At 38.8% G+C, this 26351-nt stretch overlaps 1 protein-coding gene across 2 annotated transcripts in view; it reads left to right on the top strand.

Annotated features, from left to right (window-relative positions):
• Positions 1–433: 433 nt before the first annotated feature.
• The window catches only part of LOC120439368, a 36076-nt gene continuing 10158 nt past the window's right edge, over positions 434–26351 (top strand). For both annotated transcript variants that reach the window (XR_005612596.1, XM_039610294.1), the window contains exon 1: positions 434–561. The gene's annotated coding sequence lies outside the window, so the exon portion shown is untranslated. The remainder of the gene's footprint in view (positions 562–26351) is intronic.

The following is a 26351-nucleotide window of genomic DNA, read 5'->3' as shown; positions in this document are numbered from 1 at the left end:
CCTCTACCGAGTCAAACAATGGCGGACACCACTTCGTTTTATATGTCTTTTATTCGTGTTTCTAGGTCACAAAATACACTTTTAAGATATTTTCAGGCGAGAATGTAGGTGTGTAAACTTCAAATATCTGCTCGTTTTATCAAGACATCCCATATTAGCGACAATTCTCTTAAGTGTTGCTGATAGCCAAGAAGTTAGCTAGCGCCGCTAGCTTAGCTAGCTAGCGCCTTCGTGAAAAACCACCCAGGCTTGGCTGATAGTGAGGTGGCTAAAATTTGTTTAATCGCCCGATCGCTCGGCAAGGGTCTGTGTCTTAGCTGGACTTATTTTTTCGTTTATATGGGCCGATGATGCTGGTCGATGTGGAAAAAATAACTGAGTTGTTTGGTGGTGGAGCTACAACAGAGGGCAGCTATCCACGGTGTGTGACAGAAAGGACATGCCGCGAACGAGACATACAAGGCGGTGAGGCTACCGCGGATCGACCGCTGTTTGCTAACGCAGAGGTCAATCGTGGATGAGGAAAAGCGAAGGCAGGGCGTGAGGTGAACTGAATTTCAGGTAAGAAGTTATGACCTGCACTCTATTTGGGTCAGATATAAACCGAGTTTAGGTGTAGTTTATTTAGCAACAGTTCTCTTACGTGTTGCTGATAGCTGGCTGGCTAGCTAGCTAGCGCCGCTAACTTAGCGCCGCTAGCTTAGCGCGACTAGCGACCCTTCGTGAAAAACCACCCAGGCTTGGCTGATAGTGAGGTGGCTAAAATTTGTTTAATCGCCCGATCGCTCGGCAAGGGTCTGTGTCTTAGCTGGACTTATTTTTCGTTTATATGGGCCGATGATGCTGGTCGATGTGGAAAAAATAACTGAGTTGTTTGGTGGTGGAGCTACAACAGAGGGCAGCTATCCACCGGTGTGTGACAGAAAGGACATGCCGCGAACGAGACATACAAGGCGGTGAGGCTACCGCCGATCGACCGGTGTTTGCTAACGCGAGGTCAATCGTGGATCAGGGAAAGCGAAGGCAGGAGCGTGAGGTGAACTGAATTTCAGGTAAGAAGTTATGACCTGCACTCTATTTGGGTCAGATATAAACCGAGTTTAGGTGTAGTTTATTTAGCAGCAGTTCTCTTATGTGTTGCTGATAGCCGGCTTAGCTAGCTAGCTAGCGCCGCTAGCATAGTTAGCTCAGCGCCGCTAGCGACCCTTCGTGAAAAAGCACCCAGGCTTGGCTTATATTGAGGCGGGTGAAACTCGTGTCAGCACCGGTCGCTCGCCGACAGTATGTGTTTTAGCTGGACTTATTTTTCGTTTATATGGGCCGATGATGCTGGAAACCGAAGGCAGGAGCGTGAGGTGAACTGAATTTTAGGTAAGAAGTTATGAACTGCACTCTATTTGGGTCAGATATAAACCGAGTTTAGGTGTAATTTATTTTCGTTGACCTTTACAATCGTAATGCCACGGGAGTTCATATACAGCTGTGTGCGCACTAAGTTACTGACGTTGGACTTTATTTTATTCATTAGGGTTAGTTCATAGAGTTGCCGTGCGGTACAAACGAATCGTCCCACATTCAGAGAAAACATTATGATTTATTCTGTCGTTACTGAATCCTCCCTGTCATTCTCTCGCGTGTTGAAACGTCAATCATGAAACTGATCAATGATCGGCTGTTCGCTCTTATTTATCGCGCTAAACAACAGCAGCACGTTTAAGCTTGATCAGCTGTTGTTAGAATTCTTTTGATTTTAATTTCTAGTATCAGCTGATGTTTGCTGGAGCATGAAGATGAAATCAGGAGATGTCCTTACTGAATCATCAGAGCTGAACTGGTGATGGAGAAACAGGTTTACACTTTAGGTGACATGAATGAGTTGAAGGAAGTTATGAGTTGTTTCTGAGAGACAAAGACCAAGCTCCTTTTTGTGTAGCTGACAGCTGGTAACTGTGCAGGGGCGGATCTAGCAAAGCTTTTGGGGGAGCTAGGGCATTAACAGAGAAAGGTGGACACAAAGATATACTTTTCTTTCTTACTCTCATATAAAATATTTAGCTTTTATTAAATAGTTATCTGAATCTCACAACCAAAGTTTGTATAATAATACACAGGATTGGCTGTAGACCATTGTTCATAATTCAGAACACTGTGTAAAAATAACAAAAAACAAAAAGTGAATGCATGTGTGAAAAGTGGTCTATAATGTAATGCTTCAAAGTGTGTTCATGCAAACATTGTCGGGTCTGCCGTGGTACAATGGGACTTCTGCTCATGAACCTGTGTGCACAGCGTCTCCAAATCGGCGCTGTACGAAGTAACTTCATCTTTACACAAAACTGTAAGCTGTCATCTGTGAAGCGTGAGCGGTGTTTGTTTTACCATAGTTCATGGTGGAGAATGGCTGCTCTTCTGAGTTTTGCTCTCTGTAGCCGTATGAATGGCAAACTACAGTGATTAGCAGCGGCATAGGCACACATAAAATTTCTTCTGAAATTTTCGCTTTCTAGTTATTATTATGTGTGCCTATGACAAGAGGCACACATATTACTATTCCTCGGATTTATTATTCTTATTATTATTTTCCTTTTTCCGCCTAAAATTTTGCTGCGTAACTCGCCCCACAGTTTTGAGACAAGCTTCACATATGGTATATCATTTTGTGCGGCTGAATCAGGAATGGTGTGCTATGACTTTTGGTGTTTATTACTTCTATAGTTTTTAAATATGAATATTTTACTGCAAGTTTTGCCCATTGAAATGAATGGGAAGGCTTCATTTGTGGTGTGTTGGCTCCATCTTTTGGTCCCATTGAAACAAATTTCAAACTTCATTTGTGGTGTGTTGGCTCTCTCTAGTGGTATGCCAGGAGTGGTACGGCCTGTCTACCCTTATTTGGATTACCGTAATGACGACAATATCAATGGCGCACACAGCGTCTCTGCTTTCAGGAACCATTGGAAGTTTTAAGGTTGCGCGAACCATTGAATAGTTACGGTAACGGAAAACTCCATATCCCACAATTCATAGCACACCTCTGCCGAGTTAAACAATGGCGGACACCTCTTCGTTTTAAATGTCTTTTATTAGTGTTTCTAGGTCACAAAATAAACTTTTAAGATATTTTCAGGCGAGAATGTAGGTGTGTAAACTTCAAATATCTGCTCGTTTTGTGAAAACATCCCATATTAGCAAAGTTGTCTGACGATGTTGCAGATAGCTAGCTGGCTAGCTAGCTAGCGACCCTTCCTGAAAAAGCACCCAGGCTTGGCTTATAGTGACGCGGCTGAAACGCATTTCAACACCCGCGTTTCAGAACGCGGAGGTCAATCGTGGATCAGGGAAATGGGACTTATTTTTCGTTTATATGGGCCGATGATGCTGGAAACCGAAGGCAGGAGCATGAGGTGAACTGAATTTCAGGTAAGAAGTTATGGACTGCACTCTATTTGGGTCAGATATAAACCGAGTTTAGATGTAGTTTGTTTTCATTGTGCTGACTTTTTACAATCGTACTGTGTGCTAGCTAGCACGACGGGAGTTTGTATACAGCTGTGTGGCGCTAAGTTGCTGACGTTGGACTTTATTTTATTCATAAGCGTTAGTTCGTAGAGTTGCCGTACAAACGGAATCGTCCCACATTCAGAGAAAATATTACGATTTGTTCTGTGGTTATGAAGCGTCCCCTGTCATTCTCTCGCCTGTTGCAATCATGAAACTGATCAACGATCGGCTTTTCGCTCTTGTTTATCGCGCTAAATAACAGCAGCACGTTTAAGCTTGATCAGCTGTTGTTAGAATTCATTTGATTTTAATTTCTAGTATCAGCTGATGTTTGCTGGAGCCACAGCTGTAAAAAGGGCTGGTCTAAACCAGGAGATGTCCTTACTGAATCATCAGAGCTGAACAGGTGATGGAGAAACAGGTTTACCTTTTTTAGGTGACATGAATGAGTTGAAGGAAGTTATGAACTGTTTCTGAGAGAAATAAACACCAAGCTCCTTTTTTTCATTTAGCTGACAGCTGGTAACTGTGCAGGGGCGGATCTAGCAAAGCTTTTGCCAGGGGGCCAGGTAGGGCATTAACAGAGAAAGGTGGACACAAAGATATACTTTTCTTTCTTACTCTCATATAAAATATTTAGCTTTTATTAAATAGTTATCTGAATCTTACAACCAAAGTTTGTATAATAATACACAAGATTGGCTGTAGACCATTGTTCATCATTCAGAACACTGTGTAAAAATAACAAAAAACAAAAAGTGAATGCAAAAGTGCATAAATATTTATTTTACGTGTTTGATGTGTGTGGCGGGGCGTGGTCTGCAGTGCCGCTGCAGGGGAGGTGGACCCACCTGAGCGGCACCTGCAATCACGCCTCTCGGGCGTAGTCTGTGCTCTCTCGGCTGTTTTTGGGTGTGTGTCGGGCTGCGAGTTGAAAAGCTACAGCCGGCTGTTTGGGTACACCAACCATGTGTGAAAAGTGGTCCATAACGTAATGCTTCAAAGCGTGTTCATGCAAACATTGTCGGATCTGCCGTGGTACAATGGGACTTCTGCTCATGAACCTGTGTGCACAGCGTCTGCAAATCGGCGCTGTACGAAGTAACTTCATCTTTACACAAAACTGTAAGCTGTTATCTGTGAAGCGTGAGCGGTGTTTGTTTTTACCATAGTTCATGGTGGAGAATGGCTGCTCTTCTGAGTTTTGCTCTCTGTAGCCGTATGAATGGCAACTACAGTGATTAGCAGCGGCATAGGCACACATAAAATTTCTTCTGAAATTTTCGCTTTCTAGTTATTATTATTATTCTCCATCTTCCGCCTAAATTTCGGCACGTATCACGCCCCGCAGTTTTGAGAAAAGCTTCATATATGTTACCTCATTTTGTGCGGCCGGATCTGGAATGGTGTGCTATGACTTTTGGTGTTTATGACTATTATAGTTTTTAAAATATTAATATTTTAGTGAAAATTTTCCCGCGCCCTCTGCCAAACAGTTTTGACAATAGGGGTACATATGTTACATCATTTTGTGCGGCTGGAGCTGGGCTAGTATGGTGTGACTTTTGGTGTTCATAACTTTTATAGTTTTTGAAATATTTAGATTTTAGTGCAAATTTAGGCCAATTTCTAGGCTCCTGAGAAAGATTCTGCTTTTGGCACCATAGAAACAGACTTCATTTGTGGTGGGTTGGCTCTCTCTAGTGGTATACCGGGAGTAGTACGGCCTAAAGGGTGCCATGCTTGGTGAAAACTACATATCCCACAATTCATAGCATGCCTCTACCGAGTCAAACAATGGCGGACACCACTTCGTTTTATATGTCTTTTATTCGTGTTTCTAGGTCACAAAATACACTTTTAAGATATTTTCAGGCGAGAATGTAGGTGTGTAAACTTCAAATATCTGCTCGTTTTATCAAGACATCCCATATTAGCGACAATTCTTTTAAGTGTTGCTGATAGCCACCTAGCTAATTAGCTAGCGCCGCTAACTTAACTAGCTAGCGCCCTTCGTGAAAAACCACCCAGGCTTGGCTGATAGTGAGGTGGCTAAAATTTGTTTAATCGCCCGATCGCTCGGCAAGGGTCTGTGTCTTAGCTGGACTTATTTTTCGCTTTTACATGGGCCGATGATGCTGGTCGATGTGGAAAAAATAACTGAGTTGTTTGGTGGTGGAGCTACAACAGAGGGCAGCTATCCACCGGTGTGTGACAGAAAGGACATGCCGCGAACGAGACATACAAGGCGGTGAGGCTACCGCCGATCGTCCGGTGTTTGCTAACGCGGAGGTCAATCATGGATCAGGGAAAGCGAAGGCAGGGCGTGAGGTGAACTGAATTTCAGGTAAGAAGTTATGACCTGCACTCTATTTGGGTCAGATATAAACCGAGTTTAGGTGTAGTTTATTTAGCAACAGTTCTCTTACGTGTTGCTGATAGCCGGCTGGCTAGCTAGCTAGCGCTAGCTAGCTTAGCTAGCTAAGCGGCGACTAGCGACCCTTCGTGAAAAACCACCCAGGCTTGGCTGATAGTGAGGTGGCTAAAATTTGTTTAATCGCCTGATCGCTCAGCAAGGGTCTGTGTCTTAGCTGGACTTATTTTTCGTTTATATGGGCTGATGATGCTGGTCGATGTGGAAAAAATAACTGAGTTGTTTGGTGGTGGAGCTACAACAGAGGGCAGCTATCCACGGTGTGTGACAGAAAGGACATGCCGCCAACGAGACATACGAGGCCGGGCAGGCGATTGCTAACGCGTGGTCAATCATGGATCAGGGAAAGCGAAGGCAGGAGCGTGAGGTGAACTGAATTTCAGGTAAGAAGTTATGAACTGCACTCTATTTGGGTCAGATATAAACCGAGTTTAGGTGTAGTTTATTTTCGTTGTGCTGACTTTTTCAATCACTTACAATAACTCGTACTGCGTTCTAGCTAGCACGACAGAGTTTCTATACAGCTGTGTGTGCATGGTGAACTTTATGACAGCCTCCCCTGTCATGAAACTGATCAATGATCGGCGTTTCTCTCTTGTTTGTTTATCGCGCAAAACAACAGCAGCACCTTTAAGCTTGATCAGCTGTTGTTAGAATTCATTTGCTTTTAATTTCTGGTATCAGCTGATGTTTGCTGGAGCTACAGCTGTAAAAACGGCAGATGTCCTTACTGAATCATCAGAGCTGAACTGGTGATGGAGAAACAGGTTTACTCTTTAGGTGACATGAATAAGTTGAAGGGAAGTTATGAACTATTTTTGAGAGACAAATACAGGGAGTGCAGAATTATTAGGCAAGTTGTATTTTTGAGGAATAATTTTATTATTGAACAACAACCATGTTCTCAATGAACCCAAAAAACTCATTAATACCAAAGCTGAATGTTTTTGGAAGTAGTTTTTAGTTTTAGCTATTTTAGGGGATATCTGTGTGTGCAGGTGACTATTACTGTGCATAATTATTAGGCAACTTAACAAAAACAAATATATACCCATTTCAATTATTTATTTTACCAGTGAAACCAATATAACATCTCCACATTCACAAATATACATTTCTGACATTCAAAAACAAAACCAAAACAAATCAGCGACCAATATAGCCACCTTTCTTTGCAAGGACACTCAAAAGCCTGCCATCCATGGATTCTGTCAGTGTTTTGATCTGTTCACCATCAACATTGCGTGCAGCAGCAACCACAGCCTCCCAGACACTGTTCAGAGAGGTGTATTGTTTTCCCTCCTTGTAAATCTCACATTTGATGATGGACCACAGGTTCTGAATGGGGTTCAGATCAGGTGAACAAGGAGGCCATGTCATTAGTTTTTCTTCTTTTATACCCTTTCTTGCCAGCCACGCTGTGGAGTACTTGGACGCGTGTGATGGAGCATTGTCCTGCATGAAAATCATGTTTTTCTTGAAGGATGCAGACTTCTTCCTGTACCACTGCTTGAAGAAGGTGTCTTCCAGAAACTGGCAGTAGGACTGGGAGTTGAGCTTGACTCCATCCTCAACCCGAAAAGGCCCCACAAGCTCATCTTTGATGATACCAGCCCAAACCAGTACTCCACCTCCACCTTGCTGGCGTCTGAGTCGGACTGGAGCTCTCTGCCCTTTACCAATCCAGCCACGGGCCCATCCATCTGGCCCATCAAGACTCACTCTCATTTCATCAGTCCATAAAACCTTAGAAAAATCAGTCTTGAGATATTTCTTGGCCCAGTCTTGACGTTTCAGCTTGTGTGTCTTGTTCAGTGGTGGTCGTCTTTCAGCCTTTCTTACCTTGGCCATGTCTCTGAGTATTGCACACCTTGTGCTTTTGGGCACTCCAGTGATGTTGCAGCTCTGAAATATGGCCAAACTGGTGGCAAGTGGCATCTTGGCAGCTGCACGCTTGACTTTTCTCAGTTCATGGGCAGTTATTTTGCGCCTTGGTTTTCCACACGCTTCTTGCGACCCTGTTGACTATTTTGAATGAAACGCTTGATTGTTCGATGATCACGCTTCAGAAGCTTTGCAATTTTAAGACTGCTGCATCCCTCTGCAAGATATCTCACTATTTTTGACTTTTCTGAGCCTGTCAAGTCCTTCTTTTGACCCATTTTGCCAAAGGAAAGGAAGTTGCCTAATAATTATGCACACCTGATATAGGGTGTTGATGTCATTAGACCACACCCCTTCTCATTACAGAGATGCACATCACCTAATATGCTTAATTGGTAGTAGGCTTTCGAGCCTATACAGCTTGGAGTAAGACAACATGCATGAAGAGGATGATGTGGACAAAATACTCATTTGCCTAATAATTCTGCACTCCTGTATAAAATATTTAGCTTTTATTAAATAGTTATCTGAATCTTACAACCAAAGTTTGTATAATAATACACAAGATTGGCTGTAGACCATTGTTCATCATTCAGAACACTGTGTAAAAATAACAAAAACAAAAAGTGAATGCAAAAGTGCATAAATATTTATTTTACGCGTTTGATATGTGTGGCGGGCGTGGTCTGCAGTGCCGCTGCAGGGGAGGTGGACCCACCTGAGGGGCATCTGCAATCACACCTCTCGGGCGTAGTCTGTGCTCTCTCGGCTGTTTTTGGGTGTGTGTCGGGCTGTGAGTTGAAAAGCTACAGCTGGCTGGGAGGGTACACCAACCATGTGTGAAAAGTGGTCCATAACGTACTGGTTCAAAGTGTGTTCGTGCAAACATTGTCGGGGTCTGCCGTGGTACAGAGGGACTTCTGCTTATGAACCTGTGTGCACAGCGTCTGCAAATCGGGGCTGTACAAAGTGACCTCATCTTTACCCAAAACTGTAAGCTGTCATCTGTGAGGCGCGAGCGGTGTTTGTTTTTACCATAATTCATGGTGGAGAATGGCTGCTCTTCTGAGTTTTGCTGTCTGTAGCCGTATGAATGGAAAACTACACAGATTAGCAGCGGCATAGGCACACATAAAATTTCTTCTGAAATTTTCGCTTTCTAGTTCTTTATTATCCTACTTTATTATTCTAGTCGCCAATTTTTTGTACTTTTTTTTGGCACTTAACTACTTCCACAATTTTCAGCCGATTTTTGCCGTTCAAATTTTAAACTATTCTGCTATTTTTGCTCTTTCCGGCAATGACTTTTGGTATTTTCTGCTATTATACTTTTTAAAATATTAAGCTTTTTTCCTTTAATTTGTCCCATTGAAATGAATGGGAAACTTCTGCAATTCTGCTAAAACTTGCTCGTTTTTGAAACTTAACTACTTTTTCATACTTTCACATAGAAACTCCATTTAAACTTTAAAATGTTCACAAATTATTGGGCTATTCATGGATGATTCAGCTTTTTCATATCTGTTACCATTTTCATCTTATCCCTCTTTAAGTTTTGAGTTTCATCTTTGTGATTTTTCACAAAATACATGCGTTGTTATGGTTGCTATGCACTTGGCTTCCAGTGTGCCACTGTAGGTTTCGCAGTCTTCTCTTCATGTCCGAACAACTTCTTGCTACTTGCTCAATTTTCACTCAACTTCCACAAATTATACATCAAAACGTAGGTATTTTTGCTGGCTTTCCGAAAATGTCACCATCATTGTTGTGAGATTTATAGAATTTTGGCAAATCTCCTCAGACCAACACAAAGTCTGGAAACTTTCCATAGAAAGTCAATGGAGAGTTTGTTCAAAATCACCGCTTGATTTCTGTAAGGAGAGGCATATTCGAATTGTCATATCTCCTTAACGAAGCGACGTTAAGACATGAGGCTTGTCCCAGTATATCTTCAGACGCTCCTGACGCTCACAATTCAAGAATTTTTTTCTCACCTATTACCGTTCTGGAATGAGTTAGACTTGTTTGAGGGTAGGAAATTTGTCCCTCGCTCAGATTTCTTCAGATTTCAAACTCTGGAAATGAACGACTTTTTTCTCTCGTCATATCTTTTTGATAGATTTCCAGAAAGACCTGAAAATTTCCATGACTGTTCACCAAAGCCTGCTGTCTCTTACGGTGAAAGAATGATATCAATACTCCAAATAGATTTAGAGTTAGAAAGCGTTGTTTGAGGGCAAGCCAAGGCAGTTTTCGCTTGCCTCTACTCAGTTATGGTGCATTAGAAGTCAAATATCTCCAATAATTCATATTTTAATGATAAATTGTCAACACTTTAAGATTCCCCCATCTCTTCTGAACAAAATGGTGTAAGAATGACCGTTCTAGCCCCTACGGTTAGGAAATTATGGTCATTTGTTTGAGGGGAGTCGTCATTATGAGAAATAGACTGCAAAAGTCCTGTGTCTCTCTGTGCTGCGTGCACCTGTTTTGGCGGGAAAAAGTGCACAGGCTCTCTGATTGGTGGATTCAAATTCAGCAGCTCCCAGGCTGCTTGACTGAGCTAGAAACTTACTTCTCTCTCCCTGTGTGTGTGTGTGTGTGTGTGTGTGTGTGTGTGTGTGTGTGTGTGTGATTTAAATTCAATATATTTAGACTGGTTGACTGAATTTGATCCTGTGTGTTTCTGTCTGTGCATGTGTGTTACCATATGTGTACATATTTGATCTCATTGTAAGATTTAAATTCAATATATTTAGACTGGTTGACTGAATTGGATCTTGTGTGTGTGTGTGTGTGTGTGTGTGTGTGTGAGAGAGAGAGAGAGAGAGAGAGAGAGAGAGAGAGAGAGAGAGAAAAGCCTTTTATGGGATGATCTCATTGTAAGATTCAAATTCAAACTGGTTGACTGAATTGGATCTTGTGTGTGTGTGTGTGTGTGTGTGTGTGTGTGAGACAGAGAGAGAGAGAGAGAGAGAGAGAAAGCCGTTTTATAGGATGATCTCATTGTAAGATTTAAATTCAATATATTTAGACTGGTTGACTGAATTGGATCTTGTGTGTGTGTGTGTGTGTGTGTGTGTGTGTGTGTGTGTGTGTGTGTGTGAGAGAGAGAGAGAGAAAGCCGTTTTATAGGATGATCTCATTGTAAGATTCAAATTCAATATATTTAGACTGGTTGACTGAATTGGATCTTGTGTGTGTGTGATTTAAATTCAATATATTTAGACTGGTTGACTGAATTTGATCCTGTGTGTTTCTGTCTGTGCATGTGTGTTACCATATGTGTACATATTTGTGGTTGTGTGACTGTTATACTTTTTTTTTTTGCTGGTTTTTTTTTTCATTTAACAATTACATTTGAGGGACCCTTAGCATGTTCAGGATTTTTCAGCTGTCCATTTTGCTTTTCCAATTTTTCTATTTAAGTTATTACTATTGTGCAAAGTCATAGCATTTCTGCTGCTTTCCAGTATTTGTGCTAAATACAGCATTTCTGCTAAATCATACTATTTCTTCTATTTCATCAGATTTGTGCTAAATATAGTGTTTCTGCTTCAAAATAGTATTTCTGCCAAATATAGTATTTTTGATTAATTATAGTTTTTCTACCAAATCATAGTACAGTTTTACTGCTTTTTATATGGCTTCTAAGACAACCAATCATATTCGAGGGCTTGCACATTCAAATTTGCATATTGTTGCCTTCATGGCTTCCCAGCCAGCCAATCATATCTTAGGCCTTGCACATTCAAATTTGCATATTGGGGCAATCATGGCTTCTAAGACAACCAATCATCTATGTCATATATCTATAATATTTCATATTTTTATTTTAAATGGTCAACATTTCAAGATTCTCCCATGTCTTCTGAACACAACGGTCTAAGAATGACCGTTTTAGCCCCTCTGGTTAGGAATTTATGGCTGTTTGTTTGAGGAGAGTCCTCACTATGAGAAATAGACTGCAAAATCCTGTCTCTCTCTGTGCTGTAAAAGCCTGCACTTGGTGCACCAGTTTTGGCAGGAAAAAGCACACAGCCCCTCTGATTGGTGGATTCAAATTGAGAATCTCACAGCTGTTTGACTGACCTAGAAACATGCTGTTAACAGCCCCTGTTCACTTGCTGATGCTATGTGTGTGTGTTGCGCGCGTGTGTGTGTGAGCCTGAGAGTTGGTGTGTGTGTGTGTGTGTGTGTGTGTGTGTGTGTGTGTGTGTGTGTGAGAGAGAGAGAGAGAGAGAGAGAGAGAGAGACACACACAAAGCCCTTTTTGGGGGCAGCATCTCATTGTTGGATAAAAAAATATAATATATTCAGACTGGTTGACTGGCATAGACCCTGTGTGTGTGTCTCTCTCTGTACATTTGTGTATCCATATTTGATTTTGTGTGTATTTGTTGATTTGTGTATCCATATTTAATTTTGTGTGTATCTGTTGGCTGTTCTTGTTTGTATTTCTAAATGTATTTTTATTTTATTTTTTCACAGGTGAACAAAAATTAGTTTTGAGCAAACTTAACCATGTTCCTTTTATTCAGCTTGTCATTTTACCTTTCCAATATTTTCACTTAAGTTATTACTATTCTGCTCAATCATAGTATCTGTTCTAAATCATTGTTATTGAGCTATATTGTAGGATTTCTGCTAAATCATAGTATTTCTACTATATTATATTTTTCTTTCTAAATATATCATTTCTGCTATAGAGTAGTATTTCTGTAATGTTTAAGAATGTTTGGCTAAATATATTCTTTCTGTTATCTTATACTATTTCTCCGAAATTCTTGTATTTTTGGGAAGTTATCGTGTTTCTGGTAAGTTACAATATTTCTGCTAAGTTCTGCTATGCTATTGTATTTCTGCCAAGTATTATGTTTCCTCTAAGATATTGCAGTTCTGCTAAGTTACTACATTTTAGCAACGTTCCTTTGCTCCTGCAAATTTTTACAATTTCTGCAACTTTTCAGCTTTTTCAGCTAGTTTCAGCAGACAGCTTCAGCGTTCCAGCATCCACACTGCATTTTCGCAGGAAATGCAAATTTTTCTAGTTCCAGTTGCTTCCGTACGTTTTTGGCACTTTTCTACTTCCACAATTTTCAGCCGATTTTCACCGTTCAAATTTTAAACTATTCTGCTATTTCTGCTAATGATCGCTATGACTTTTGGTATTTTATGCTCTTATACTTTTGAAAATATTAAGCTTTTTTCCTTTAATTTGTCCCATTGAAATGAATGGGAAACTTCCGCAATTCTGCTAAAACTTGCTTGTTTTTGAAACTTAACTACTTTTTCCTACTTTCACGTAGAACAACCATTCAAACTTTAAAATGTTCACAAATTATTGGGCTATTCATGAATGATTCAGCTTTTTCATATCTGTTACAGTTTTACTTTTATCCCTCTTAAAGTTTTCAGTTGCAAAATTGTGATTTTTCAGAAAATACATGCGTTGTTATGGTTGCTATGCACTTGGCTTCCAGTGTGCCACTGTAGGTTTCGCAGTCTTCTCTTCATGTCCGAACAACTTCTTGCTACTTGCTCAATTTTCACTCAACTTCCACAAATTATACATCAAAACGTAGGTATTTTTGCTGGCTTTCAGAAAATGTCACTATCATGGTTGTGAGATTTATAGAATTTTGGCAAATCTCCTCAGACCAACACAAACTCTGAAAACTCTCCATAGAAAGTCAATGGAGAGTTTGTTCAAAATCACCGCTTGATTTCTGTAATGAGAGGCATATTCGAATCGTCATATCTCCTTAACGAAGCGACATTAAGACATGAGGCTTGTCCCGGTATATCTTCAGACACTCCTGACGCTCACAATTCAAGAATTTCTTTCTCACCTATTACCGTTCTGAAATGAGTTAGACTTGTTTGAGGGTAGGAAATTCGTCCCTCGCTCAGATTTCTTCAGATTTCAAACTCTGGAAATGAACCACTTTTTTTCTCTCGTCATATCTTTTTAATGGATTTCCACAGAGACCTGAAAATTTCCATGATTGTTCACCAAAGCCTGCTGTCTCTTACGGTGAAAGAATGATATCAATACTCCAAATAGATTTAGAGTTAGAAAGCGTTGTTTGAGGGCAAGCCAAGGCAGTTTTCGCTTGCCTCTACTCAGTTATGGTGCATTAGAAGTCAAATATCTTCAATAATTCATATTTTAATGATAAAGTGTCAACACTTTAAGATTCCCCATCTCTTCTGAACAAAACGGTTGTAAGAATGACCGTTCTAGCCCCTACGGTTTAGAAATTATGGCCATTTGTTTGAGAGGAATCCTCACTATGAGAAATTCACTGCAGAAATCCTGTCTCTGTGCTCTGTGTGTGTAAAAACGGCTGCACCTGTTTTGGCGGGAAAAAGTGCACAGGCTCTCTGATTGGTGGATTCAAATTCAGCAGCTCCCAGGCTGCTTGACTGAGCTAGAAACTTACTTCTCTCTCCCTGTGTGTGTGTGTGTGTGTGTGTGTGTGTGTGTGTGTGACAGAGAGAGAGAGAGAGAGAGAGAGAGAAAGCCGTTTTATGGGATGATCTCATTGTAAAATTCAAATTCAATATATTTAGACTGCTTGACTGAATTGGATCTTGTGTGTGTGTGTGTGTGTGTGTGTGTGACAGAGAGAGAGAGAGAGAGAAAGCCTTTTATGGGATGATCTCATTGTAAGATTTAAATTCAATATATTTAGACTGGTTGACTGAATTGGATCTTGTGTGTGTGTGAGTGTGTGTGTGTGTGTGTGTGTGTGTGTGTGAGAGAGAGAGAGAGAGAGAGAGAGAAATGCCTTTTATGGGATGATCTCATTGTAAGATTCAAATTCAATATATTTAGACTGGTTGACTGAATTGGATCTTGTGTGTGTGTGTGTGTGTGTGTGTGAGAGAGAGAGAGAGAGCTAGAGAGAGCCTTTTGATGGGAGCATCTTATTATATCACTTAAATTCAATATATTTAGACTGGTTGACTGAATTTGGTCCTGTGTGTGTCTCTCTGTGCATGTGTGTTTCCATATGTGCCCATATTTGTGATTGTGTGACTGTTATAATTTTTTTGCTGATTTTTTTTTTCAATTAACAATTAGATTTGAGGGACCCTTAGCATGTTCAGGATTTTTCAGCTGTCCATTTTGCTTTTCCAATTTTTCTATTTAAGTTATTACTATTGTGTTGAGTCATAGCATTTCTGCTGCTTTTCAGTATTTGTGCTAAATACAGCATTTCTGCTAAATCATACTATTTCTGCTATTTTATGAGATTTGTGCCAAATACAGCATTTCTGCTAAATCATACTATTTCTGCTATTTCATAAGATTTGTACTAAATATAGTGTTTCTGCCAAATATAGTATTTCTGCTTAATTATAGTATTTCTGCCATTTTATAGTATTTGTGCTAAAACATAGTATTTCTACTAAATGTAGTATTTATGCTTAATCATACTATTTGTATATATTTCTGCCAGGTCCCCAGGCAGCTAATCCTCTGTGAGGACTCATACATATAAAATTTACATATCAGGGCCTGCACGGCTTCCCAGCCAGCCAATCATATCTGAGGTCTGCCCTTTCTTCTCTCGTCATATCTCAGCGACAGATGTACAAAGAGCAATGCAAATCACAGTCAAAGTACACGAAAGTACGCTGATTCACCCAGTACAAAATTATGCTTCTAGTCCACCTAGTTTTTGAGTTACACGACGTTTTGTAACTCCAAAAACAGCGTTTTCACCTCTCACCGCAATCTAATTCTGACTGCTCATCACCCTGTTTTCCAGGCGCTCGCTCTCTTTCCCAGTGGCGCAGTTGGTAATGACACAGGTCTGCAACCCAAAGGTCGTGGGTTCAATTACACCTTGGGCAACATGTTTTTTTTCCCTACAAATTAATACACTATCACAGACCACTAATTCATATTCATCATTTATTACAATTCTGCAACCTTTTATGATTTTAGCAGCTTTTCTAATATGGACCTCAGATTCTTGTTAACACTCCATGGCACAAATACTGTTCCCTTTAGGCTCTGTGTGTGTGTGTGTGTGTGTGTGTGTGTGTGTGTGTGTGCGTGTGTGTGAGTGAGAGAGAGAGAGCGAGAGAGAGCCTTTTGATGGGAGCATCTTATTATATCACTTAAATTCAATATATTTAAACTGGTTGACTGAATTTGGTCCTGTGTGTGTCTCTCTGTGCATGTGTGTTTCCATATGTGCCCATATTTGTGATTGTGTGACTGTTATACTTTTTTTTTGATTTTTTTTTTCAATTAACAATTAGATTTGAGAGACCCTTAGCATGTTCAGGATTTTTCCAGCTGTCCATTTTGCTTTTCCAATTTTTCTATAAGTTATTACTGTTGTGCTAAGTCATAGCATTTCTGCTGCTTTTCAGTATTTGTGCTAAATACAGCATTTCTGCTAAATCATACTATTTCTGCTATTTTATGAGATTTGTGCCAAATACAGCATTTCTGCTAAATCATACTATTTCTGCTATTTTATGAGATTTGTGCCAAATACAGCATTTCTGCTAAATCATACTATTTCTGCTATTTCATAAGATTTGTACTAAATATAGTGTTTCTGCCAAATATAGTATTTCTGCTTAATTATAGTATTTCTGCCATTTTATAGTATTTGTGCTAAAACATAGTATTTCTACTAAATGTAGTATTTATGCTTAATCATACTATTTGTATATATTTCTGCCAGGTCCCCAGGCAGCTAATCCTCTGTGAGGACTCATACATATAAAATTTACATATCAGGGCCTGCACGGCTTCCCAGCCAGCCAATCATATCTGAGGTCTGCCCTTTCTTCTCTCGTCATATCTCAGCGACAGATGTACAAAGAGCAATGCAAATCACAGTCAAAGTACACGAAAGTACGCTGATTCACCCAGTACAAGAATTATGCTTCTAGTCCACCTAGTTTTTGAGTTACACGACGTTTTGTAACTCCAAAAAACAGCGTTTTTCACCTCTCACCGCAATCTAATTCTGACTGCTCATCACCCTGTTTTCCAGGCGCTCGCTCTCTTTCCCAGTGGCGCAGTTGGTAATGACACAGGTCTGCAACCCAAAGGTCGTGGGTTCAATTACACCTTGGGCAACATGTTTTTTTTTCTACAAATTAATACACTATCACAGACCACTAATTCATATTCATCATTTATTACAATTCTGCAACCTTTTATGATTTTAGCAGCTTTTCTAATATGGACCTCAGATTCTTGTTAACACTCCATGGCACAAATACTGTTCCCTTTAGGCTCTGTGTGTGTGTGTGTGTGTGTGTGTGTGTGTGTGTGTGTGTGTGTGTGAGAGAGAGAGAGAGAGAGAGAGCCTTTTGATGGGAGCATCTTATTATATCACTTAAATTCAATATATTTAAACTGGTTGACTGAATTTGGTCCTGTGTGTCTCTCTGTGCATGTGTGTTTCCATATGTGCCCATATTTGTGATTGTGTGACTGTTATACTTTTTTTTTGCTGATTTTTTTTTTTCAATTAACAATTAGATTTGAGAGACCCTTAGCATGTTCAGGATTTTTCCAGCTGTCCATTTGCTTTTCCAATTTTTCTATAAGTTATTACTGTTGTGCTAAGTCATAGCATTTCTGCTGCTTTTCAGTATTTGTGCTAAATACAGCATTTCTGCTAAATCATACTATTTCTGCTATTTTATGAGATTTGTGCCAAATACAGCATTTCTGCTAAATCATACTATTTCTGCTATTTTATGAGATTTGTGCCAAATACAGCATTTCTGCTAAATCATACTATTTCTGCTATTTCATAAGATTTGTACTAAATATAGTGTTTCTGCCAAATATAGTATTTCTGCTTAATTATAGTATTTCTGCCATTTTATAGTATTTGTGCTAAAACATAGTATTTCTACTAAATGTAGTATTTATGCTTAATCATACTATTTGTATATATTTCTGCCAGGTCCCCAGGCAGCTAATCCTCTGTGAGGACTCATACATATAAAATTTACATATCAGGGCCTGCACGGCTTCCCAGCCAGCCAATCATATCTGAGGTCTGCCCTTTCTTCTCTCGTCATATCTCAGCGACAGATGTACAAAGAGCAATGCAAATCACAGTCAAAGTACACGACAGTACGCTGATTCACCCAGTACAAGAATTATGCTTCTAGTCCACCTAGTTTTTGAGTTACACGACGTTTTGTAACTCAAAAAACAGCGTTTTTTCCTCTCACCGCAATCTAATTCTGACTGCTCATCACCCTGTTTTCCAGGTGCTCGCTCTCTTTCCCAGTGGCGCAGTTGGTAATGAAACAGGTCTGCAACCCAAAGGTCGTGGGTTCAATTACACCTTGGGCAACATGTTTTTTTCCCCTACAAATTAATACACTATCACAGACCACTAATTCATATTCATCATTTATTACAATTCTGAAAACTTTTATGATTTTAGCAGCTTTTCTAATATGGACCTCAGATTCTTCTTAACACTCCATGGCACAAATACTCTTCCCTTTAGGCTCTGTGTATGTGTGTGTGTATCAATATTTCTCCCATTTTAAAGTATTACTCCTCCATAATTGTATTTCTGTTTAATCAAAGTACTTTTACTACATCTTAGTACTTCTGCTCAATCATAGTATTTCTGCTAAATCATAGTATTTTGCCAAATTACGTTTTTTTTTGCCAAATCATAACATTTGTTTTATGTTATAGTATTACTACTAAGTGGAGGAATTTCTGTCATGTTACAGTATATGTGCTGATTACAGTATTTCTGCTAAATCATAGTATTTCTACTATATTATATTTTTCTTTCTAAATATAGCATTTCTGCTATATAATTTTATTACTGCTATGTTATAATATTTGTGCTAAACCAGAGTATTTCTGCTGAAACATAGTATTTCTGCCGAATGATAGTATTTCTGTCAAATTACAGTATTTGTGCTAAAACATAGTATTTTTAAAAAAAATTCAATATTAATAGTAAATTACAGTGTCTCTGGTAAATCGCAGCATTTCTGCTATGTTGTACTGTTTTTCTAAATCATAGTATTTCTGTAATGTTTAAGAATGTTTGGCTAAATATATTCTTTCTGTTATCTTATACAATTTCTCCTAAATTCTTGTATTTTGAGAAGTTATCGTGTTTCTGGTAAGTTACAATATTTCTGCTAAGTTCTGCTATGCTATTGTATTTCTGCCAAGTATTATGTTTCCCCTAAGATATTGCAGTTCTGCTAAGTTACTACATTTTAGCAAAGTTCCTTTGCTTCTGCAAAGTTTTTACAATTTCTGCAACTTTTCAGCTTTTTCTGCTAGTTTCAGCAGACAGCTTCAGCATTACAGCATCCACACTGCATTTTCGCAGGAAATGCAAATTTTTCTAATTTTCTGTTGTTACGGCCCTAGCAGGGCCTCCTCCTGAAGTTGCCCTTATGTGTCCTGCCATATCTCCTGCCTTAGGTGCCACCTTTTTTTCTGTACAGCTGACTCCCATCAGCAATTAGAAGTACTTAAGGCTAGAGAGAAGAAAAAGCTCTTTAACCCTTTGGGGTCCAGGGTATAATTGGCCATTTTTGACTACTTTTGATTTGACCTCTACATTTCACCTTTAAAAACTGTTTTTCTTCCCTTGTTTGGTATAAATTTTTTTTCAGTACAACCTCACGTCTGAATTTACTGTTTTTTTTTTTTTTTCATTTTGACATACTGTATTAAAACAATATCTAAAAATCAGAAAAAAAACCTAAAATCTTTTTTTTTAAAGTTTTTTTTTTAACTGTAACAACCACAAATATGTTTAATGAATCATTTTCATAACTCGAAATGCAAATATAAATTGTAACCTGCTAATTAATCATTTTTTAAATGTTTAAAGTAGACATGAAACACCACCTACATGTAATTTACACCATGGAGTCCTGCTCTCAAAACTTGTCCCAGATTTAACACTGTCTTTGAAGCTGGAATTAATAAATAAGTGTTTAAAGCTTTTAGAACATTTTTTAGCACCATCTTTTACAAGGCCTGGCAACTTTGTCAGTTTGAGAACCACAACTGACTATTCTTAAAGCAGGCCCTTTTTGCTTTGAGTCTGCTTTCTGTTTGAGTTTCAGTTTCAAACAGTTAGCAACAAGGTGGCCAGGTTTGTGGCAGAAAAAACATAGCTTTGCTTTGGAACTTGAAACCATAACTGTATCAGCCTTGCTGGCTGGCACACTCCTAGCTCTCCAAGATGTACTATGGTGAGAAGGGATGTCACATTCTACAGCATTTATTTCATCAGTTAGGGTAAACTCATTTGGCAGCCTGCTGTAAAGTGGAAACCCTTTGTTCACTTAAATAAAAAGCAATACACTCAGGCACAGAGTTCCTAAATTTCTCCACAAGCATTAGCTCGAACCCAAATCATTAGCCTGGCTTGCAGAGCACTTCCTTTTAAACAATTTTTTACAGTAATGCAATAGTTACCTTCCCTAGTAATTAATTACTTGTATAATATTGTAACTCAGTTACTAACTCAGTTACTTTTTTGAAGAAGTAACTAGTAACTATAACTAATTAATCTTTCAAAGTAATTTGCCCAACACTGATGTTAGGTGCAAAGAGCATAGAAAAGAGGTTTTGACTGAGGTTAAGTGAGGGAAAGAGTTTTTTTTTTTTGTTTTTTTTTTTCATTTTTAGAGGTACTTTTACACCAGGGTACTGGGTTTTCTCATTAGCAGAAATGCTCAATAGACAGAAAAACAAGAACACAACCCTAAAAGAAAATTACTGTTAGATGAGGGAAACGGCCTTGTTTTACCCACACCGTGGGTCAAGAAGGAGTCAGACAACCGAACATCCGTGCAAAGGAATGTTTATGTTCATCCTGAGAGGGAGGGTGGAGCTTGGAGGAGGCAACTTTAAGTTTGGAGCTGACAAGATTGGCATTGCTCCACTTGGTTCTAGCTAGACTGCTGTATCCTTCCAAAAAGAGCATTTCAAAGAAATCGTTAAAAGCCTAAAATTAGACATTTACGCCCATGATGTAAACTTCTGACCACGTTTATTTAAACACAGTAGTGAAAAAGCGAGCAAATGTAGGTCAGCTGCTGTTTGTAACTTCCAGATAACCTGTTATGTCAGCTACTACTGCAGTCATCCTGTTGCTTCTACTCAGACTCTATTATCTTGTAATATTGTATATACATCAAAGGTTTAAATGACTGATGAAATACACATTGCTCCACATGTTATACATATTATCACGCACATTATTAACTTTCTAAGCTCATTGAATACAATAATAACGTAATCACCATCAGTGATAAGAAAGCATTTTGATTTAACAAAGGAAAGCTTTCTTCCTGCTCCATGATCAACCTCCAGCTGTTAAATGTTTCCTCAATATTACTGTATGTAACAACAAAGTTAGTTTTTTAAGATGAGACAGGGGTCCAATCCCAAATCTTTCCTTACACATTTCCACAGACTTGAGTTGTCACAGAATTAGCATCTGTGGGACAAATAGGCTTTAGAGACTGACAGTTTTTATGACACTTGGTTGTTGGCTTCTTTGACCCTCGGAAACTAATCTTAGATCAAAAAAACCAAAAAACATGATCCTGCTTAGTTGTGGTGAACAGTAACCACTGACCTCAACTTGGATGTTTTGGACATCAATACTTTGCTAAGTTACAAGCATTAGGAAATAAAACATGTTAAACTTTAGCTGAACGATGAGAAAAAATCATGCTCACGGTCTCTCAGATAATCTTAAAGGTTTAAATCTCATGTGATGACAAAGTTAATTTTACTGTGTCTGTAATAAGGTTATTATAGGAAAGTAAAATAAATCTAAATCCACTATTTGTAAAAAGAAAGAAATAGCCCCCAGCTTCAGTCTTTACCAAAAAATGGTTACATTTATAGTTGAAAATGGTTATAAAGAATTCTATATGACTACTCACCATCTTTGTCATAATATTGATACTAATAATAATGACTGAAAAAAACTAAAACATTTAAACTGTGTACTAAACAGAATTCAAACTATGAGTTCAACTCTTGTCTGTAACAAAAAAAACCAAACAAAAAACAAAAAAAACAGGCAGGCAAAAACTAACTGCTGTGATCATTCTGCCTCTCTATACAGCTGAATGCACTCTGATCTCCATTGACTCATCAGAAATCTGCTGTGGCTGCAATTCCAAACGGTTCTCAATTCCGAAACACTTACGGAAAGGTCAAAAGGTCAAAGGGAAAGTAGCGGACACAAGCTCAAAGGTCATCGATCAAACTCGCAATCTTGCGTGACATAATGTGTGCTGGAACAACTACTCCAGAAACTTTGTAATGAACAACCCTACTATGGAGTTGTTGGCTGTAGCTTATGAAAAGGTGACCAATATATAAATATAATTTTATTTTTTTTTTTCGGATAGAGAAATCAATAAATTTAGAAATGAACACCACCTAATGCCCCTTATATTTAAACCATGAATTAGAATCAGTGATAGTAATTAGTGATTATTAAAGTATAGTGGTAATTGTTTTCTGTATGAGCAGTTAAATTACAGCAATTTAAAATGCTTTAAAAAAATATTAAAGCCATCAAAACAACTGAAAACAGAGTTCACGTCCCACATAACTATATTCTCAACTGATGTTTCATTAACATCAGAGCCAGAGGTTCCCTACATTTTGTAAAGGACAAACAGTCTTTTTGTGCAAGATTTTCCAGCAGTCACCTGAACAATACTGAGGAAGTCAGTGTAAACATGTGAGAGTAAAAGTTCACTACATCAGTTTCAAACTGACTCAGAACCGCTCTAAATTTTAAGTCCTGATCTTTACTCAGTCATCAAGGTTGGGAAAGTTTCTGGAATCTCCATTTTAAGGTTGCTGGTCTTGATCTCTTGAACCCTGTAACTCACTCAGAGTCACACAAGTCAGGTACGACAGACATATACCCGCTGTGCAAAAAAACAAAAACAAAACAGGCGTTTATGCCTAGCTACAAAAACATTAACAAACAAAATAAAGAGTAAAATAAAAATAATAATATGAATATAAAACATATTAACAGATATTGAAGTCTTCCAAAACACGCTGACCAACAGATCAATACTGTGCCACAGCAACTCAAAGTTGACAGCAGCCTCTATCACTCTCTCTGTCCGTCTCTGTCTATCTCTCATGTGCACAAACATACACACACACATATACAGTAAGTGAAAAATAATCAGTAGTATATAGAATCATTCCGGCTTTTGATCAGCATCATGATGCATCTGACTGAGGTCGGGGATGGACACATTACGAAGCTTATATTATGAACTCACACCATCTTCTTCAGCGAGGCTGCAACAAAACAGACTGAGCCTTTGCAGAAGTAACATAAAGAAAAGTGTAATGTCTCTAACAAAAGAGTGAAGTCCATTAAATACAGCTCCTCACACACTGGCTGATGACTCACTGTATAACAAGTGGTCCAGCTTCTACAAATATCACACACATGTAAAAGTCTGAGTGCCGGATAAACTACTTACCCACCAAAACTTTCAGGTTTACACTCGGCAATGTCAGCACTGCTCAAATCCAAAGTTTGTCACTTTCTATTGAAACTAATGAAAGTCTGCAGAGTCATTTCTGCTCATGCTGCTTCTTTTCTCTTTATCAAAGACGGAAACCAGGACGGAGACAACTTCCCCTTTTGGTAAACATATTTGGGTTGCGGGTTCTAAGATGAAAAAAAAACAACACTTGAGCTGCCATTTTAGTGAGCGTGGGAATCTACAAGCAAGATTTCCTACAACTGCTTTGACTGCACAGACTAGTTTGCAACAAGACGCTTGTTTTTGTTTTATGTTGTAAGCATTAATTAACGTTGAATTAATGGTGATAATCACAGATGAGAATTGTTAATGGCTATGATGCCTACACTCTAAGAAATAAAATGCTGTATTTACTCCACCCAGTTATGTCAACCGGTTCCACACAACTGGGTTAGTGAAATATAAAATGTATGATATATTTAATTTGAACAAGAAATTTTAAGTAAATCTGATAAATCTACTCACCCAAAACATGCTCTACTGAAACTATAGGATTAAATCACTTTAACAGAATTGCAACTTACTCTATATAAGTTTGTAAATTAAAAAAATCGAACAAGTTTATTCAGTTAACCCAGTGGTTCCCAAACTTTTTTTGCCAGGCCCCCCTTTTTTTTACAAGAAAAACATTCGCGCCCCCCCCCCACACAAACACATCCTCCAAACACACACACCCATATTTTGTTTACACACTCCATTGCGGTTTATTTCACACCTCAAACATTTAGTAAACAATTAAGCAAATACAAGTAAACGGCAATAAATTACAGGTAGTAATAAAATATACTACTAACTCTTTTACGTAGCTACGTCACACCTACACCGGTATTTTTGAAAACGCAGCTGTTTCTATGCGTTTGGGCTTTTCGTCAACACGTAAACGGCGTTGCGATTCACCGAAAACGGAGATTATTTAAAACTCCTTTTTTTGCGTTTACGTGTGGACGAGGATTACAGAGTTCGTCACGCAACGTCAAAGGTATGTGCCTCTTTTCACGTCACGCTGTGCGCCACGTTATTGTTTACATGAGATGAATTGCAGAATGGCAGATAGAGACAAAATACTGTTAATCTGACTATCTTCAGGTTTTACACGCTTACATATACACGCAGTTACTGTCCCTCCATTTAGAAAGGCAGAGGCATCACGGTGTAATTATTTTACGTGTAGTTGGTTTTTTTCTGTGTAATAATATTCAACATTGCTATCAATACATTTTTCAAAAAAATGCCTCTCTGTGCAAAATGGGTTTAAACACATAAACAGCTGTGGGATACTGTTTGTCCGTGATTTGAACAGGGGGAACAAATCGTGGCAGGTTCAGCCTGATATTATTTGTATCCCACTGTAACTTTACTGCATAAAGAGCTAACATGTCCAAAATGTCAGGAGTAGTTAGTCATTACAAGAAGTGTTTGTGAACTAAAAATCAAGAATGTGGGATACTGTTTGTCCGTGATTTGGAGAGCACAGCACTGCTCCCGACGCAGGAAAACTAATTTTGCAGGGGAGACCTACCTTGGCATGTGCAGGTGAAGCCAAAGGGAAGATATGCTTCACCATATTTTCTAGTCTTTGGCTTGGAAGGAAGTTGGTTTGGAAACATATTTGGCGATGCTTCATCTCCTGCTTTGCGTTTGTGTGGGAGCCCCGTCAAAAACCTGTCCACAGTGTCCAAGCGCTCTTTTTTTTTTTCTTTTTCTTTTCATACCGCGCCCCCCCTGCAATGGCTCTGCGCCCCCCCTAGGGGGCGGGCCCCACACTTTGGGAACCTCTGAGTTAACCTAACTTTAATAACACTTTGTGTAAAACTTGTTGAAGCACACTTTGAGCAGTTCAAATGCTTCTAGATCTTTTTTCCTAAACAATCTTTACATATATTCAAGTCCATTTTAAGTGCAGGAAGACAAGATACAGAATGTCATGTTAAACTGAAATGAGTAAAACTGGAAAGTGTTGTGATTCCAACATTTAACATTAACATGACTTAATTTAAAGTTGATTGTGCTACAATGAAAATCCCACAATACAGCAGGTAGAAATTACTTTAGTGTCATTTTTGTCCATATTTAGAAAAATAACCTTTGCTTCAAAACTTAAACTGAAGTCCAAAGTTAGGAGCAGTCTTTTTCAGTGTAGTTGGATGTTGGTAAAGGTTCAAGAACAAAGAACGCAGAAAAGTGAAAGGCCTTGCAGAAGTTCTTGCAGCAATTCAAACTGAACAGTTCATGAAGTGCAAGGAGAAGAGTTCGAGAACCTTAAAGTTCAGTGTCCTCTATAGTTCAGTGCAGGCTGTTTCACTCAAGCAGTTTGTTTTTCAGAACCTGCACCTTCATGGATAGGTTGTTCCCATCCAACTCCATCAGCACCTTCTGAAGAAATTCAAATGTGTATTTCAGGTGCTTTGGGTAGCTCAGATTTAGACTGTAGATTAGTCCAAGCAGGAGGGCACACCCCTTTGCCACATCACTAAGAGCTTGCAGCACAGTGCATCCTTCTATGATGACATCAATGTCCTCAGGTGTATCTGCAGAGTTTGCTCCTTCATGTCTGACAACATAGACTCCCAAAGTCAGCTGCTCCATTTCTCTGCTTGCACCAAGATCCACATCCTTTAAATAAAAATAAAAGAAAAAGATAAGTTAATTGCATACATATACATATGGACAAGTAAGTCCACCTTCCATTTCTAAACCCAAATTTAAAAAAAGGAAAATAACTGATCGTTTTCCTTTTTTAACTTACCAAGAATTCCTTAAACAGGTCATCTGGCTTTTCATTTAAGTAGACACAGACAGCTTTCAGAATGCATTCCCGTCGAACATCAACGCTGGGATTCTGGTGGAGATAAGAACTCAATATGAGAGAAGTTTCCTATTTTGGTTCCTTTCAACCTCTTTACAAAACAAAGTCAAAAATATTAACACATAA

Source organism: Oreochromis aureus, linkage group 3, assembly GCF_013358895.1.
Source record: "Oreochromis aureus strain Israel breed Guangdong linkage group 3, ZZ_aureus, whole genome shotgun sequence".
NCBI classification, from domain to species: Eukaryota; Metazoa; Chordata; class Actinopteri; order Cichliformes; family Cichlidae; genus Oreochromis; species Oreochromis aureus.
Note: the sequence above shows the minus strand (reverse complement) of the source record. Positions and strands in the feature narration are given on the sequence as shown.